Source organism: Pseudopodoces humilis, chromosome 8 (assembly GCF_049639895.1).
Source record: "Pseudopodoces humilis isolate 2021_Gansu_Grassland_sample_001 chromosome 8, ASM4963989v1, whole genome shotgun sequence".
Lineage (NCBI taxonomy): Eukaryota > Metazoa > Chordata > Aves > Passeriformes > Paridae > Pseudopodoces > Pseudopodoces humilis.
The window spans coordinates 29,143,771-29,156,393 of record NC_142207.1 but is presented as its reverse complement, the minus strand read 5'-3'; the positions used below and the strand labels follow the sequence as shown (position 1 = coordinate 29,156,393).

At 37.4% G+C, this 12,623-nt stretch overlaps 1 long non-coding RNA gene across 2 annotated transcripts in view; it reads right to left on the bottom strand.

Moving 5' to 3' along the window:
• Positions 1 to 10,146: 10,146 nt before the first annotated feature.
• Positions 10,147 to 12,623, bottom strand: part of LOC148183875 (uncharacterized) — a 34,623-nt gene continuing 32,146 nt past the window's right edge. The window contains exons 3-4 of one of the 2 annotated variants that reach the window (XR_015773117.1): positions 11,519 to 11,548; positions 10,147 to 11,084 (exon numbers count right to left, since the gene is read on the bottom strand). This is a non-coding gene — a long non-coding RNA (uncharacterized LOC148183875). Of the gene's footprint in view, positions 11,085 to 11,129; positions 11,549 to 12,623 lie in introns of those variants that run through there. The other variant, XR_015773116.1, reaches the window with a different exon arrangement.

Sequence of the window (12,623 nt, the reverse complement as noted above, 5' to 3'; positions counted from 1 at the left end):
ACGCTCACCTGAGCCCCTTCTCTCTGTCACACCACAAGGATTTGGGCACAGCCTGGTCACCAGACCCGGCACTAGGTGCTCTCTGCACACATCAGAACGTGCTCTACAGGATTGCACCCTGTGTTTGGTGTTCATAGCAAGGTTTGGTCCTGCCTCAAACCCTTCTCTGAGTGTTTTGCTAGGAAAACAGAACTTCTGGCTTAAGTGATCCCAGCTGCTGGTTTCAGTGGGGTCTGCCTGGGCAGGGTTAATTCTACTCACCATATTTATATGACTGGGAAAGATCCTACTGATTTCTCTCACCTATACTGCATGAGCTGAGTAAGCCAGTCCTTTCATATCCTGTTTGTTAACACAAGACTGTGTGTTTCTTAGTCCATGCTAATTCATCCCATGGTAGGTGTTCACTGTGTGAGCTAATGCTTTAGCAAGTCATTATTCAGCATCAAAGTTTTCTCGCTATTATAACCAAAAGATAAAGCATGTAAACTCCAGTGTAAAGCACTGATATATTAAATTAATATCTCGGATTAACAATGCCATCAAACATTGGTGTTGTATGAAAATCCTTAACATATGTAGGCCAGTTGCTATGGAGATGGCAAAGTTTCAGAATGATTTCGTAGTAATGACAACTTTAGAACCTAAGTGTTTCCAAGCAGTCTATAAAGCTGCAAAGAGGGGCAAAAATGGCAATTGCTATTCTTGAAACAAGATACCTGATATTCTGAGCAGGTATTTCAAGAAAAAAACAAGTATTAGCAGTTTCTTTACAAATACCTATGGTATTTTTGGTTTTTACACAGCCCCAGCTTTTGCAGTGAGCAGTATAGTCCATATTGCTTTGCATTTAGGGTGTTCAGTATCTAAAATGTGTGGGTTTTTTTCAATTTTCTCTGTTCTACATATGCACTTTTCTTCATTAAGGCTGAAAAGAAGCCTCGACACACTGTTTACCCCATAGTATGAGTAAAGAACTTAGTAGCTCATGAGGCTTTAGACTCAATCTCATTTGATGCTGGCAGCAGGTGTAAAACTCTATCAGAGCTGTGTTCCTGTTTGACCAAACATTAACTTAGTCCTTTTAGAAGAAGAAAATAATGTGTTCTGTAAGGCTGCTGTCTTCTGTGCATCAGACTGAAAGTGTTGATTGCAATCAGTGATAATTTGAGGGAATTTTTGAGAGGCTAACATGGCATTTTTCTCTACTATGACTGGCTGAAGATTATCTCATGTCCATCCATCCATATTCTGTATCTTTGCAAAACAAGTGGCATAAGTGACTTTGCAAATTACAGCCAAATCCACTGAATTTGCTAGACCTATACAACAGGAACTCTGACATGAGTGGGGAACTGACTCCCTCCCTCCTTTCTAATTTTATCAACAGTGATTTCTTTTCTATCACCAGAAAAACAAACAAAAAAGCCAAAAAAAAAAGAAACAACCAAAAAAAGAAACAAAAGGAGACAAAAAAAAACCCACTAAAAAAGGAAGAAGGAGGAACATAAAACAAGTTATTTCAATCTACCCCTTACAGTTTGATTTTATATTATGAAATACGGTGATATTAAGTAGAATATAAGAATATAATTAAGTAGAATCTTACAGGGTGCAGTTTGACTGCAGCACCATCCAAGATATGGACAGAGATCCACAGCAATTACTCTTTATCTATGAGTGCATTATTATTCTATGTAAATATTAGGGGAAAAAAGGTAATAGGTGATCCAGCTCCTGCTTTCCTCTAGTAAAATACTGACAGTGATTAGTTCTGTGAATATGAGCTTCTCAGTGACACTTGAGGAAGTGCAGAATGAAGAAATCTCATAGTCTAAGCATAACTGACTGAAAGGAAGTTTAACCTTCAGGGGTTTTGAAAAGCACTGGCCTGACAGTACCAGAAGCTTAAATTCAGTGTCATTTTTGCAGGGTGGAAAGCACCTATTAATCTCCATCTATTTGAGAATTAAATTATAACTTCTGTAGAGCCTATCTATGTTTCCTCAACTTTTGTGAGAGCAAAAGCAATCCACAGCTTCAAGGAAGAATTATCACACCCATCTTTTGTGAAAGGAGTTGATATTGAGATCTGAGATATGTTTGTTTGGGGAGAACACAATTACAGGAAGAAAATTCAGAAATGAAACACTAAAACATCTCATTTCACCAGAAAAAGCCAAATCAGAAGGGAACATTTCCAACACGAGTTCATGCCATTGTTAGCAGAAATAACCAGTGCATTTTAGCAGTCACATGTGCGTAGTCCATGGGGATTTTTCCAGTTGTGTGTGGGGGTTTTCCCCTTTGTCTGTCAGATAAATCAAAGAGCCAAATGAAAATCTAGTACTCAGGAACACTGTTATATTATGTCACACCTCCTGGAGGGCTGCAGTTTTGTAATGAAATGAATAAATTACAAGGAAGCATTTTGATATCCTGAAAGTTCTACCCGTCCTTTAGGACAAGCATGTCAGGATAAATTCCATTTAATTACACTGAGTACAAGCTAAAAAAAAAAAAGAAAATTCAAACATTATCTTTTTGTCTGAAACTCCACATGTGTAATAGTGACTTGACCTCATTTACTGCTGCATTACTTTATCCTATTATATCTGCACAGAAGTGACACTGAAATGGATTTCAACCAGCAGAAAACTAGAGCAACAATGTTTAACTAGGCTCACGTCTTAATATCTCAAAATGGGCCATGGACAAAACCAGCTCAGTGTTGATTGTTGTTATATTAATGCAAACTCAAGCAATTGCTGAGGGGTTTTGATCCTGCATGTACAGCCCTCTACAGAAATAAACTTACTCACCATAACTGGTAGTTTGAAATTTTGAAACAATTAGCACAGCAGGAGAATGCACACAATAACCAAGTGGTTTCCACATGTTCAAATTCCCATAAAGTACACAACACCTATAATTTCCTCTTATTTTTTTACAGTATTTCAAATCAAATCCCAAGAAAAGATAGGGTAGACCTTGTTTTAATTTAACCTGAGACTCACAATGGAGCTACTTCATTGGCATTGCTGAATTTCTTGACAATTAGTATCGGTGTTTAGGAAAAAATGTTTATTTTTCCAGATGTGGGCTTTGTTCAGAATTTTATGTCAGGAATGTAAGAAGTTACCCCATGCCTCCTTTTCAAACACTGCTACAGCTACTGGTAACTTATAAAAGGGGCAAAGAGAGATACAAAGTATATGCTGTAATATAAATTCTTCATAAATACAAAATACTAAAACAACAGCAGCCAAGTGTGCTATTCTAGACAAATGAATTATGCCATGTCATCTTCAGCACCATTTATGGGCAACACCCCTGTGTAACGTCAAAGACCAGCCATTGATAGCTTTACAGCAAACATTAAAAGTAAAATCAGCTCACAACAGACTGACGTGTGTAGGAACCTGCCATTCACACCACCCACAGGCAACCAAGGGAAGGATCTTCCAGGCACCTTATATTTAGATTTAAGCAGTTCCCACTGAAATCAGCAGTGAGATAACAACTGACTTCAGCAGAAGCCAGTTAAAGCCATCAGAGTATTTTGCTGTCTTTGTCCCCTATCCTAACCCAAAAAAGAGGACTTTTGTGGAAGTCAGTCTTTGCCTTTGGGAGAAATAATTAAAAAGAAGAGGTATTGTAAAACTACTTACATTGTTTACAGGAACTGGGGTGTTTCCACTGAGGAAGAAAGGATCAAGAAAAATTTTTGAATACTGCATCTCTATGGTTTCAGCTTGCCCAGCTTGATTGTAGAGCCACCTTCTGGTTTCAGATAACAATTTCATACTTGCTGACAGTAAGAATGTGTGCATACTTTAGTTATGCATTTGGAAGTGTTTCAATTCACTGCTTTTAGCCACGTGAGAAAAATGACACAGGAAAGGAACACTGCAGATTCTGCTTAGTTCTGAATCCAAATAGCCCAGTGACACATTTGGATATCAAACAAAGTCTACCTTGGGCTCTTAGGACCACTTATGATTGTATAAGAAACTAAACCAGCTAACATGAACCCTGAGAAGTGGTGAAACCACAGTGATAAGAATCAGTAGAAACAGGATGGGAACAGTTCTGGATAGCTCCTGGGAACATTCTCTTTCCACAGTGCACTTCCCTGCTGGTTTGACTTCTAATAATACTTTCTGAAACACAGAACCACCTCATTAATTCCATTTTCTTGACGTCTGCCCATTCTCTGGTTTGGGCTGATTGCCGTACGTTTTCACTAATACAGCACAACATTTTGAACTGATTATCATGTCAGAGGTGTCTGATTACAGTCCAGAAAAAAAACTAATCATGCAGCATCCCAGGCAGAGCCATGAGTGTTGTGATGTCACTCTACTTTGCAGTACTTTTTCATACAGTTTGAGATGGCTGATCTGATCCCAGTATAGGCCTCACCTCATATATTTCACACAGATCAAGGATTACAAAGGCACTGAGTGAGCAGGTTCTCAGTGACATCATTATAAGACATGGGAGGGAAATACTATCTAAAAAAAAATGTTATTGCAAAAAACCCTCTTTGGTTTCCACTTTGAAATGAGGAGGCATGAACAAGAGGTTGATTCCTCCCAGAACATCAGAGATCCTGTGGCTGTGGCTCAGAGGAGGAAACAAGCCCCTCACACTGACAGCTTAATCTGCATCTTCCACATTCCAGAGAACTGCTCTAATCACAGACCACCTCATTTATCTTGGAGCTGTTCCAGGCTCTATAAGCAATTTCTTTCCCATTAGAGCAATGATGTGAACTTTCATCTGCCACCTACACGTCAGGCAAGATTCCTTACCACAGGGCCCTCAAATTCTTCCCCTTTTATTCAGAATGCAACATTATTTATAGAAACTTGAGCAAGTCCAACAAAAGTAAGTGCAAGGACAAGATGAACTCTTCAGCCTCTAGACAGCAGATTAGAGCACTTGGCATGGAAGCTTCTTTCTCCCAAAGAGAAATTGAAATTTCAGTAGTGGTTAAAGGCATTCATTATTAAAATCAGCATTTTGCAAAGTTCTTTTTTCTGTTGGTAAGCTGGCAAAAAAACCCATTTACTCCTGAAATGTGGGGCTCACTGTAGATGAGGTCAGTGATGCAACACAAGACAGGACAAATGTACACAGGAAGGCAGCTCCCACATTCTCAACTCAGAATCCCTCAGGTTCAGTGGCTGATCCTCAGGCAGTTCATAACATAAAGTCAAATGCTGCTTCCTTAGTAACTCTGCAACCATCAGGGAATTAAAGTTATTAAAATCTGAATTTTATGAAAGACTTAAATCTTAAATTCAATAGTACCTAAGCCAGGTACTATTGAAATCAATGGTGGAACTTGGTCCGATTTAGCAAAGTTAAATTCTAACAGCCATAAAACTTATATTGGTCGCATTTTCAGTGTTCCTGTTCTTTACCTTGTATACACACAGACACACGAGCTTGTAAGGCTGCAAATGTTTTTTAAAAAAAAACCTTTGAAATATTTTTGGTATCAGATAAAGAGCCAATCACTTTTCACAATTATTTTAAAATTTCTATATTGTTTTGATGTTTAGCTGCTGCTGTGAGGCAGCTTTACAAACCTTCTGCTTTTATGTTCACAGGAGCACAGTTGAACTATTTAGTTCACATTACACTGATTGCTGCTGAATAGAGGACTTTTGAACTATCACTTTAAATCTGTTTGATATTTAAAAACACAAAGTCCTGTGTGTGCTACATTCATAGTAGAGACTTTGAAATTATTTCCTGAGAATAATTAAAACAAGGTAAATTATTTATAACTGTAAAACCGAAACAAAACATATTTTATTAGGTCTTTTAGATCAGTATCTAACAGGAATGTTTTGTTCTCTGAACATGTCCTTCACACTGCTTGCACTTAGAGAGCAAAATGAATACTATTTATGAATAAAAATAAGATTTTGTTTACTGCTCCCAGATTTTTACCTGTATTTCTGCTCAGGAGGGATGTCTACAAGCTGTACGAAAAGTTAGAACAACAAAGCATTCCTTGAAGACACACAGGTATGTGGGCATGCAGGGTTTGTACACGTACAATAACTGCCCTGCTTTTGGTGAGAGAACAGGTATTTTCCTAAAGGTAGCACAAAAGTCATCAAGAGCTCAATTAAAATGAGTGGGGAAATGCTGGAGTACTTCATTCTTTTCCTCTGAAACCCACTGGATAATACTTTAGTGAAAATAAAAACACTTCAAAGTAACATTTTGGATGCTTTTCCCATGCTCCTCTACAACTGTTTGGAAAGGAACCAGTAGAAGTTTAGTTTCTTATCTTTTTTTGTTAGTTTTCCCAAAACTTCAAGTGGAAAATAATACAAAGAGGAGGAAAAAACAAGAAAAAAGAAAAAAATAGGAAAAAGAGATTCTCAAATAATAATGTCAGACATGCAAAAAAAGATTGTATACTTGCAAGTGTAAATGGTAAAGAAAGTAAGATGAAAAGCACCTTTAAAGTTACAAAATGATGGTTTCTTCTATATAAAAGCAGTATTTCCACACATTTCTAATCAGTAAATAGTGTCTTTATTTACAAGCAGAGTATTTACTGCAAATTAAAGTGCTCAATATTCATAATATTAATTTTATTTAATTCTAGATTGATTATTAATTTCAGTTTATTTTTCTCCTCACTCAGAGGTTTTTCCTCATTTTTACTTGGAGAATCAGAGACGTGGAATCAGAGTGGATGAATCTATGAGAATCTATGAGATAGATGAGTGAATTAGACAGAATAATTTGTCAAGACACAGAAATATCACTTCTTCCAGGGAATGATATACAAATTATTGTAAGTTATAGTGGCCTAAGAGAATATACTTCATGACTTTTCCTCTGATGTGATTTGTTCTGTGATGTGATTTGAAAAGAAAATAAATTATCAGTCTCTTGAAAGAAAAACAACTTTGATTGGGGGCATGTTTTTGATTACTAGGTGCCTTATTCATTTAAGCAATTGTCCTCTAAAATGTTTTTATAGGAAGGAAGACTTCAGGAAATGGAGTTACAGGAGAAAGGCCTGATAGAAGGAGGGGTAAGGAGAGCACTCTAGCATCTCTTGCTCATGGGAATAAGGAGCCATGGAGAGGGCCTGAACTTGCAGCTCACTGATAGGGACTTGTCAGCAGAAATTGCTACCAGCCATGTGCCATGCAAAGGTTTCTTTTTATTTGGTGCTCTGAGACTAGAAACAGGATATTTCCCCCATGGATTTGGCCAAAAGCTAGCCATTCTCAGTCTCTTTGGCACTGTCTTAGGTTTCCTACTACCCTTTCAGTGGAAGACATTTGACAAGTAATAGTAAAACCTTTTTTCCCATAACTGACATCTCTCAGTGTCTGTCTAGAATCACAAATTTTCAGTATAATATGTATGACATGTATAACATGTTTGACATGTATAGTCAAAATTCATGACCAATTACAGTGAAGATGTGTAGAAATCAGATGCAATAGAAACAGAAAAAGAGAACCAAAGTATTTACCAATTTACAGAGAGGTGTAAATTACTTGTTCTGAAATACACTAATATGAAACTTCTGCAAAGTTTATTTTCTCTTATTTTCAGAGACTTTTTTTTTTTAAGGGATTGTAAAATGCTGTAACACTGAAAGCAAGGGGTTAAAATACTTGGTCTAACCAAAAGGTTTCCCAGAAAGATGGAAACAAAATACCTTGGATAACTTTCTTGTGCAGGAAATCAATGTTAATTCAAGACAAAATAAAATGCCCTTAAAGTTATCCTCGCTTGGGAAAACCTTCCTAAAAAAAAATCATTGTAAGTTTGCATATATATTTCAATATTATATTTAATTTGACTTTAAGCCCACATTTCAACTGAAGCATATGTTTAAATGCCTTCTGTCAATAAAGACAGACTTCAATATATGCTTAAGTACTTTCCTGAAATAGGATTTATGCCACAAATTATGCCTTAGATTATTACATTGAAACAAGTTTCTAATTATAATGTATTACCAGTTCTGTTGTCTATTTTCCTGCTCCATTTAATCAGTCTGGAAAGAAAGCTATTGTGGTAATTTCATCTTTTGTTGTAGATGGATGGGAATTAGAGCAGAGGCCATATGCAGCTGTACAGTGGGGAAATCAGGATTCAGATCCAGGAGCATTTCCTCCAGGTCTTTCAGATTTTATTTTCACTTCTTGTAATATCTAGTTCCAGCAATTACATAACCATCAAATCACACTGGTCACTTTTCAGTGCCATCATCCTTGTTCCCTTGTTTTTGGAACAACACTGCAACCCTTATATGATGGTGTTTTCCTCTTTTCCTGCTTCCTTAATGACATTTCTGCCTATAGATCTTTACCATAATAACATTGGAGCCTTCCTTGTACTTTGCTTTTAACCAGCCAAGTTATTTACACTGAACTGTTAATGCAAAGATACAAAAGGAAATTACACTGCATGGATGACAACCCTGAAATTAAGGACTGGGAGTAAACAAAATCTTCAAATGAAAATCTTAGCCATTTCTACTTAATGCACAATAAATTAAGGGCACTGGGTAAATGCCATCAATCTAATTAGGTAGCATTAAGTGATCTTCCTCATTAATCAGCTTTTCAGTGATTTTCTATGAAATTAGTATTGAATTTTATATGAAAGCAGTCTTTTCCTTCAAATTTTTCACACCTGCTGTCACAGTGAGCAAGATGAATCATCTGCTCACATGCCTGCACCTCCAAACATATGCACATACTTACTTTTTCACAGCTGAGTAAATCAAAATAGAGTTAAAAGGAGATGGGTCCTGAGGCTGGCTCATGTCACAGAAACCATGGCATGACACAGAGCACATGTCCTTTGCCAAACATAGCAATTGGGTTCAAAATCTGGAATGGTTCCCAAAGGAAACAAGTCAGGTTGGAACAACTCCTTCCTGCAGCTCACTGAGTCAGAGGAGTGGAGGGGGTGAGCTGTGATTATCTGAGAGATTCATCCGTGTCTGGATTTAATCTAAGATGGGTCCCCATGCTGCACCTCGCAAAGCATTAGGTAGAGGTGAGGCACAAGCAAATATGCTCTTATAATTTTAGAAAAAAGCAAATTCTCTATTCATTTCTGAGTAAAGTTTTTCACTAGTTCTCCTCTGCTGTTGTCAAGTTTTTAAAGCTTACTTCATTATCTATGTTCATGGAATCCTTTTTCCAAATTGTACATTCCCAGTTAAGCCAGATCCTTTGGGCAAATGAATCCTGTCACAGATCACTGCAGTTCAAGTGCTTATGCACATGGCTAAATACCCCAGAAAATCAGATATCAGGATCTGTAAATGCCTTTTTTCATCTCTCCCTCAGAGTTTCCATATATTGTCTGTAAAAAGCTGCTTTATTTGAACCAGATCTAGAAATCACTGGATAGAGCTAATCAAAGATTCTGACTAAATGGCAAAATGCAGTTTCACCAACTTCTTGTATCAAATGATTGTTACTTACCTCTGAATCTTAAAAAAAAAAAAAAAATCTTGTCAGAAAAATATTCAAAAATTTTATTTAACTTCCTTAATTTGACTCATTGCTTTATGTATTTTCTTTCAGGTATCCATAAATGACATTTTAATAGGAAAACAATAAACCAGGATTTAACACTATAGTTTAATAAACATGATATATAACATTATGTGATTTAACCATAAGTTATTTTTTCTAAATACTGCATAGGAATAATCAATATTCATCTTTTTCTTATCTACATAGGCCTGTGTAGCTTTGCACCAAGCTTCAGTCTAATTGCACTTAGGCAAATCCCTGTATTTGGACTGGCAGAGAAATTCTGTCACTTCAACATTGGTTTCCATCTAGATTGCAATGGGAGTTTAAAGAAGAGAATAAAAATTCAGAGAAAGTATTTTTTAGAGATATCAATACAATTTTTTAACACTGAGAAGTTCTAGTATGGAACAGCCATTCGCTAGAGGATTTTAGAAAAATGGCCTTCCTAGTTTGGGAAGGAAGAAAGGACCTAACACCAACTCCTGTATACTTGATAATATGATTGTTACAGATTAGATTTTGCAGCATCTACAAAATGGTTTAACTGCCTGAATCCAATTATCTTTCTCAGTAGAATGAATTGGGGCAATAACATCACGGAAGGGTCCTCCAGCCCAACAGTCCCCACTCAAAGCACTTTACATAGGAAAAGGTTGACGCTGGTTGTGCTTGTGCAGCTGGAAGGAGCAGTCAGCACAACTGCAAATGTGTGAAATGCACAAATGCTGAATGAAAATAATCAGCTGGGACAATCAGATGGTCAGACGCTGATTTGCCTCTGTGATGAAAACAAAGCCCTCAGCACAGAACCAGATGGCAGGTGGTGTTTGGAACAGGCAGGGACTGTGCAGCACATCCCGGTGAGCAGAATGTGTGCCTGAGAGTTGCCCTCTCCTGGATGCATCAATGACCAACGGCCCAAGGTGCAGGAACCAGCAACAGCAGCTCGGTGGAAAGCACCAGCCCCAAGGGAGCAGAATGGAGCTGGCCATGAATGCACAGGTGTGAACTCAGGGGCACCACACCTGTGTGTCTGGGGAAAGGCAGAGAACAGCGGGATGGCAGGCACCTGGGTGAAGGCCTCAGACACATATCACCATCTCAGGTGAGACTGTCATGGCAGGAAGTGCTTTGAGACTTATCAGCACAGCCATTCAATTATCCTGAACCAAGTCCTAGAGCATGATGAGGCCCAAGGGCAATGGCAATGAATGTTTCCTCCTCTCCCTCTCCCCCATGGCTCACGTGGGCTCTCTCATTAGCAGTTGCGTATCTTTATTTTCAAGTTGAAATGCTGGAAAAATAGATTTGTATATGCACAAATGGATACACAGAAAATGCAGGATTAACGTGCCACAGAGATCCAAAAATACAAGTCTTGAACTGAAGGGGAGTGGCTTTTCTCTCCCTGGGATTTTAGGCTAATGAGAGAAGCTTCAGTGCACTTTACTGTAAGCTGATACCTAACCCAGGAGATTTGAATGAATGATTCAAGACAGGTCACATTTGGGGCACTGAACTCTGTGTAATCTGTTGGATAGAAAAATGAACACAAATATATGGAAACACCATCAATAACTTGCAGAAATATTTATTTTGCCTTTAATAAAATAAGTACGTACCATAGGTTTAATTTGCTTTTCAATTGAGCCAAATTCATTTGTGCCAACGGCATGGAGAATTGCTTTCATTTAAGTCTTGTTGCTGAAAAAGCACATTCATTTTTTTTCCCAAAAGAAGTTTTTTCACCCCTAACAAGCCAGTAATTTTAGAAAAAACCTGTAGCTTGTCAGTTTGACATGGTTTAATTTGCAACAAACGGTAAACAGAGTATAGAAAATGGAAACTCTAATAGAGACAGGCAGAGAAAAACCATATTTTTTTGTCACTAGAAAAATCCGTGTGGCAAAAAATGAATTACATATATTTGCATTTGTCCCTGTGACATAATGTTAATTACTTACATGTGAAGCATTCCATTAGAAGGTATGCACCTAAAATAAATAAATGTTAGTTTAGTTAATTGCAGCCTAAATTCTAGTCAGTGACTGAGTATTCAGTACCCATTCATAGATGCTTCCAATTTACATATTTCAGAAAGCGTATTATGCTCCCATTTGCTTAAATGTCAAACGACAGAATGATCCTGATAAATACCATTTAAAACCAAGAAATACTCAGGAACTCCCCAAGTGTAGCTCAATAGTTTTTTTGAATCAAAATGCTTAAGCCAGTATGTAGGAGGAAAGCTTCATGTAGTTTAAATTTCCACTGAGGAGATGGCCCTAAATTTTACTTAAACGTGTGAGTTCTGCTTCCTCACCACAGCATTCATTGTAACGCCCAGTCCTTCCAATTCCTCTGCATCAAGTGATTTGCTAACCAAAGTCAGCCATGAGGGAAGTTGTGTACCCATATTCCCTCAAGAAAGAAGATTGCTGGATGAGGAGCACTCCTATTTATCCTAAAGTCTTTTAATATTTCCATGTGTTTTTAACATTAGCTTTCTCAGCTTGAGCTTGCTTTGACAAGCATATAATATGGGTGAGAATGATGTGAATACAATACCTGAGGCTACTGAAAAGCTTGGGAAAAAATTCGTACTACCAAAATTATTTCAGTAACAGCCACTGATCATGAGTATAAATAAACTGTAACAGATCCCCCAGGAAATTGTATGCAGAAGTGTACATATAAATATTTAGCTATTCATATCAAAAGTATTAAGAATAAAGATCCTGAGCTACAGTTGGTCATAAGATAAAATCATGAAATGGATCCTTGGTCATTTCCAATACTCAGCCTTAGAAAAAGCATTGAGTGGCATCTTACGATGATAATGAGGCCCCCTAGAGGGTTTTAAATATGTGAGGTAGACAAATATAACAGAAAGATGTCCAAACAGGTAATGATGACACCTCTGCTGAGACTTCATTCAGAATCTTATCGCACTACTGGGACATACCACAAATACACATCCAAGCACTATGTCATGTATATTCATTGGTGATCAGGAATATAGGTTTTGTTTTTCCTTTTGCTTTTGCTTCCTCTGCATTTACCTTCACC